Source organism: Pezoporus occidentalis, unplaced genomic scaffold, assembly GCF_034315485.1.
Source record: "Pezoporus occidentalis ecotype Australia unplaced genomic scaffold, CSIRO_AGI_Poc_V1 ctg143, whole genome shotgun sequence".
In the NCBI taxonomy this organism is placed as follows: domain Eukaryota; kingdom Metazoa; phylum Chordata; class Aves; order Psittaciformes; family Psittacidae; genus Pezoporus; species Pezoporus occidentalis.
In genome coordinates, this window is record NW_026913241.1 from 801,908 (window position 1) to 807,972 (window position 6,065).

Below are 6,065 nucleotides of genomic sequence, written 5' to 3' on the forward strand. Positions count from 1 at the left end.
CCTAACCACAGTCAAGGCACAATGCCAATGAGAGAGGGTCTTAGTGAAGGGCTGAGTATTCAAGCACAAACATGAAAAAGCAAAACTGGGTATCATGGACATAGTGCTTCGTAAGAAGATGTATTGGATATATTTTCTGTTGAAAAATCTGCCCTCTTCGTTCAAGGAAATCTAAGTGGTTTCATTTCTTTGCAACAAACAACTTCCTTCTTCTAGCACAAAGAAACTGCGGGATTTTAGGCAAGAGAACATTAACCCCAGAGAGAGGCCACCTCTGAAGTACACCTACATACACCAGTCACTCATGGCTGCCTCAGAAATGTCGTTGGTTTGCTGTTTGACCTATTTCTGGCTTGAGCAAAGGAGAAGAAAAACAACCCACCATTGATTTTGCAAGTAGTTGCTCTGCAGAGCAAACCAGACCAAACCCAGTGTTTGTTTTGCTTCCTGGGGATCTGTCAGAGAGGTCAGTGGAGGAGTTGCAGAGATTTAGTAGGAGATAAAGAGAACTCGTTTTCAGTTCAGGAGGTTTCAAAAAAACTTCTTAAAGCTACCCACCAGCTCTAGATTTTCCCTTTCTACAAGGATTTGGTAGGAAAACAAATCCTATAAAGGCCAAAACCTGTGAATTATGAAGTGGTTTTGATTCCCCAAAGGAGGGGCTTACAGCAGGTTCTTAAAGACTGATGATAACCCTCCATGCAGGCTCCCACTGTGACACATGGCCACGAGCATACACGCTCAGCAGTGCTCTCTTTCTATAACCGCTTCCCTTGCCTTTGCTGCTGCCTCAGCTCAGCTAGCTTTCATTTCTGCTGCTACATGGGGATGAGCCCTCCCTCAGCCCATCCTGCCACAGCTAGGATGTCCTCCCCTGGAAAGGTGCTCTTAGCTAACTAGTTACAGAGAAGCTGCTCCCAAGCCCCTGGATAGACATCTGGGCTGAAATCTGCAGCAGCAACATTTTTGCCTGGCTGGAGGCTCTGTGGAGTTAGAAATGGCTGGCTGGGAATCATGTGGGTGAATCCCATCTCTGCAGAGCCCCTGTACTTGCACCAGCCCTGGATGCAGGACTCCAGGGAGACACTGGCACAGATGGGCTTGGGCAGGCAGGGGGGAGCAGGCATTATTTCTGGCAGGCTTCACTCAAAGGCTCTAGCTTTCAATACTTGGTTTTGTGAAGGGCAGAGGCAGAAAAGCAAAGGCTGGCTGTAAGGTGTAGCTTTCCAGACAGGTGCAGCAGTGCTGGGGATTGCATTTACATCAGGTCTAAGTCATTAGGCTTAGCAAATGGAAACTTTGCAGGTCTTGTGCATTAACTGAGCATCACAGCACTGGCTGCAGTCACCTTAGAAAGAAGAAAAACAAGTGACATCTGCCCACGCAGAGCACAGTGTAATGGGAAGCAGGAGGCAACACCATGACAACACCCAGCAGCTATTTCTTTTTTTTTTTTCCAGGAAAAGATAAATGCAAGAGCAAGAAGAGGGGTCTGTTCCATCCCTGACAGCAGCTACCTCATAGAGACTAGGAAAGCATGTAGCAAAACTTCCCCAGAATATTTTGAGAATTTGAGGAGCTGAAGCCTCCCTCTGAGATGTATGGCAGAGGGCTGGAGATGCCAATGTGCCCACACAAGTCCTGTATTAGAAAGCATGTAAGTAAAATGCCTTTTGAGATTGATCTGAGATCATGTGACCACCAGTGGCATGAAATACAGGACATATCTGACAGGTCCCCTCTGCTCCATGTTGGCTTTTGAGTGGTGAGGAGTTCAGAAGTGCAAAAAATTTTGTCTTCTGAGACAGACTAGAGAAAATGCTATATTCCAGCATCAACATTAGCAATGTTGATCTGTCCAGGTAATAGCCACGCAGTTAAGTCAGTGGTTAATTTTGAATTAGGTTTACATCTCATGGGAAACTGACTACCACACACCAAAAAACAAGTGTCACTTGAATATTAAAACACAAAAAGCAAAGGCATACAAGCCCACTTCAGTACATGCTTTGCCAGCACACTTTGCTGGTGTGCAATGAACGGACACCAAGGGCGGCATTTTCTCTCTGCTGGGGCTGACCTGTGTCTCACCTTGTTGATCCCATCCCAGCAGCTAGTCCTAGAGGTGTGCAGTGCTGCTCCGCCACTGACCTGACCACATCTTTCAGGAAGCTCTTAGTCACGGGTGGTGTCTACTTACTCACTTGCCCTCAGGGGCTTTCGCAGCTGATGTCAGACCAACTTCTCCTGTAGTATGTCACACAGGAAAGGAATCTGACTGTATCAGTGGTCTAATTGTGTCATTGCTGGTGTGCAGTGTACATGGGAAGCCACTCAAGGAACTGGTCAATAACCAAGATTGGAAGCATCTCTGGACTGCTGCTGCCATATGGCCCTTGTGAACCAACCCACACATCATGGCACCTGGCTGCATATACTGAGTGTGAACTGGATGGAAGACACCAGAGAGACACAAGGGTCATTTTGACAGAGGTTTATTTTAGGCCTTACTGCTTCCTTTTGATGCCACCATTTCTAGTTTGGTCCACCAAAAATGGACTGTTGAAGAAAATAAACATACCACAGCAAGGCAGGATATGGATCTGGGAAGACACAGGGGCAAGCAGGTTATGTATTTGATTACAGTGGAATGGAGACATTAGAGAGAGTGATGGGAAAAAAGGAAACAGCCTCAAGCTGCACCAGAGGAGGTTTAGACTGGAGATAAGGAGCAATTTCTTCACCAAGAGGGTGGCCAAGCATCAGAACAGGCTTCCCAGGGCAGTGATGGCATCACTGTCCCTGGAAGAGTTCAGAACTCATATAGCTGAGGCCCTTAGTGACATGGTTTAGTGGTGGACTTGGCAGTGCTAGGGAATGGTTGGACTTGATGATCTTAAAGGTCTTTTCCAACCTAGATGATTCTATAAGGCTCTGGAAATATCCATGCACACTAGCCTGCTCCTCCAAGAACACAAGTCAGTACTTGCAGAAAATTGCTCTGCTTTACATACACCACAAACACATCATGCTGGTCCTTTCTGTGGCCCTTTTCCACCACTTTCCCAAATACCCTTTTGCTTATTGTAGGGTGCAGTCTGAGGCTCATGAGTTATGTGGCTGGTGAGGCAGTTGAAGCCTGATCCTCTCTTGGATCTTCATGCCACAGTGACGAGCATGACTAGGCTACCACAGGGTGATCCAAATCTCAGTCTGGATGGAGTCACAAGGACCATTAAGACTGCTGCCTCTAAATCACCTTGGGGCCTGGACACCCATGCCAGGCTCAGCCCCATACCATGAAGATAACATTCCACGTAGGATCACCACAGTCATGACCTGTGTGTGGCGCAGACATATGAGTTGTGCACAAGGTAACAATTCACTTCACACTTATTTGTGTGAAATGAAATTCAGGGGTGCTTGGGCACCCATCATGACACAGGTGTAGGTCACCCCACATACTACCCCTTCCAAGTCCCAGGCTCCTCTCCCCCCCCCATTCCCATGCCCTTGTGCTTCCTACAACCTCTTCAGTCAACCAAATCTTACCCAGTGACTGAGACAAACAGTTCTTAAATTGTGCCAAGGTTGTTGCTAGTGTTCCCATGTAGAAAAGAAGGACCCTAGAGACTCTTATTTGCATCCTATAGCAAAAGCCTATCTGGGAAGTGATGAGAAAGTTTTTTCAGCTGTTTCCGTGACTTGCAGATAGGGCCTTCCCAGCACTGTGGTTGCTGCTGCTCTAGAGCTCACAAAGGCTCTAAGGCTATTTTTTTCCTTGGGAATGAAAATAAATCACTCCAATCAGCTGCTTTTCTTGAGGTGCAACAAAACAAACTACAGTAGAAATGTTATCACTGGTAACAGATTTAGCCTGGAGAACTGTGTGCTCATTTAAATTTTAACACGTAAATACAAGGTATGGCCAGCACAAGCAGATACGAATTGAGTGAGGTTACATTACTTGAAGTTATTTATTTCTGCATTTGACAGCTACTGATGAAGCCCTGCCTCATTGCTCCTCCATGCCCCCTGTGCATTCAGGACACTGGAGTGACTCTGAGGGAAGGAAGAGCTGGCAGGAGACATTACCATCTTAATGATTACACTGATGCCTCTCGCTGTCACACCTACCTGCCATCCACATACCTGTGAGGAATAAAATGTTCACTATCTTGGCAAACTGATTCACACTGCTGCTGGTATTATAGCACTCCCTAAGAGCCCAGAGATGCCATCATTGCACTCCTGCTGTCATGTCACAGCAACTAAGTACCATGCAGCCACTCGCTCACTCCCCCCACTCCACAGTGGGATAAGGAGGAGAGTCAGAAGAGGTAAAACCCATGGGTTGAGATAAGAACAGTTTAATAATTGAAATAAAGTAAAATATAATAATGAGGGTGCTTGTGTGTGTGGGAAGACAGGAATAAAACCCCAGAAAGACAAGTGATGCACAGTACAATTGCTCATTACCCACTGACCGATGCCCAGCCCAACCAGAGCAGTGATTGCCAGCTTCCAGCCAACTCCCCCAGTTTATATACTGGGCATCATGTGCTGTGGTATGGAATACTCCTTGGGCTAGTTTGGGTCCTATGTCCCATCTCTGCTCCTTCCCAGCTTTCCATGCCCCTCATGGCAGAGCATGAGAGACTGAAAAGTCCTTCCTCAGGGTAAGTGCTCATGAGCAACAACTAAATCCTTAGTGTGTTATCAGAGTGAATCCAAACCACAACACTGCACCAGCTACTAGGAAGAAAATGAACGCTATCCCAGCTGAAACACAACACCTGCTTACTATGCTAACATTACAATCCTGCTGATGAAGGCTTGATGGGACAGCAAAATAGGTTGAACCCACTACCTTTTCAAACACAAAGTAAAAACTGTTCTCTCGAAGCTGTGAGTTTGAAGGGGGACCTGCAAATATTTTGTGTCAACCCCCCCGAATAAACTTTACATACACCTGCTCAACTGCGTAAGTAAAGCAATGGGGGTGTATGTGTGAAGATGTGCAAAAGGTTTTTGCCATTCAAACTTCAAAGCTTGCTCCTGAGGTGGAGCACCTATGTACCAGAGGCTTTGAATGCTGTGGCAGAGGCTGGCTGCCCAGAGCCAGTGCTGCAGGAAGAGAACCTGCTCTCATTCACCCCAGTCCCTGTGCCTGAAGCCACTGCCTGCAGGGCAGGCCATTGGCTGGGCTTTGCTGACTATATGGTCTCAAGGCTCGCAGGCTGGCCAGAACTGAACAGATCTAAGCCATGTCCCTAGCAGAAGGTACCATTCCTCCAGATGCCAAGGCCTTGCCCTGTAAGAATATCACAGCTTCTCAAATAATAGGTTTTTCCTCCTCTTCCCTTGTCCACAGAAATGATACTTTCCTAAAATACACTTTCCTAAAATACTCAGCTTTAATCCTGCCTGGCACAAACCATCTCGGGCCACGCAGTTAAATCTTGCTGAACTTATAAGCTGAGAGCCAGATCCAGTAAGTAGCAATCAAACAACTTGCCCCCTCAAACATAGCCACTAAATAGTAAAATGAAAGCAGCTGATAACCTTTATACAGACTGGGAACAAGCAAGAACCAAGGAAACAAAGACAACACAGAGGAAATGCTGCTTCCCACCTCGTGGGAGCTTAGAAAGCGAAGCAGGGAGTTGGAGAGGCCAAGAGTTGTCTTTGAAAGGGGAAAGGCTTCAGCATAAAAAGCAAGGTGTGCTCAGAAATTTCAGGGATTTCTTCCCCATCCCAGAGTAATAAAAGGGCATCTGATCAAGGAAAACAGGAGGTCTGTTCTAACATTTTCCAACAGCACCTCATTGGATGTGTTCTTCACACCATGATTTCTTTGCCCACACTCTGTCTTCCCAATTCATTGTGCTGACTGATACAGCTGGGTGATGTCCAAGGGCTGCTGCCCTGTAACGGGGAGATAATGACACAAGAGGAGGGAGGGGGAGAAGCAGCAACACGGAAGACTGACTGTTAGAGCCCAGAACAAGTTTTCAGGCCTGGCATCTAGGAAAACTCTATTTCTGATATGAAGTAAACTAGAT

General features: G+C 46.6%; 1 long non-coding RNA gene across 1 annotated transcript; it reads right to left on the minus strand.

Annotated features, from left to right (window-relative positions):
* Positions 1-3,953: 3,953 nt before the first annotated feature.
* On the minus strand, positions 3,954-5,754 carry LOC134159251 (uncharacterized). The gene is made up of 2 exons (XR_009963087.1): positions 5,636-5,754; positions 3,954-4,152 (listed from the first exon to the last, which is right to left on the minus strand). It is a non-coding gene; the product is annotated as an uncharacterized LOC134159251 (long non-coding RNA).
* Positions 5,755-6,065: the final 311 nt, after the last annotated feature.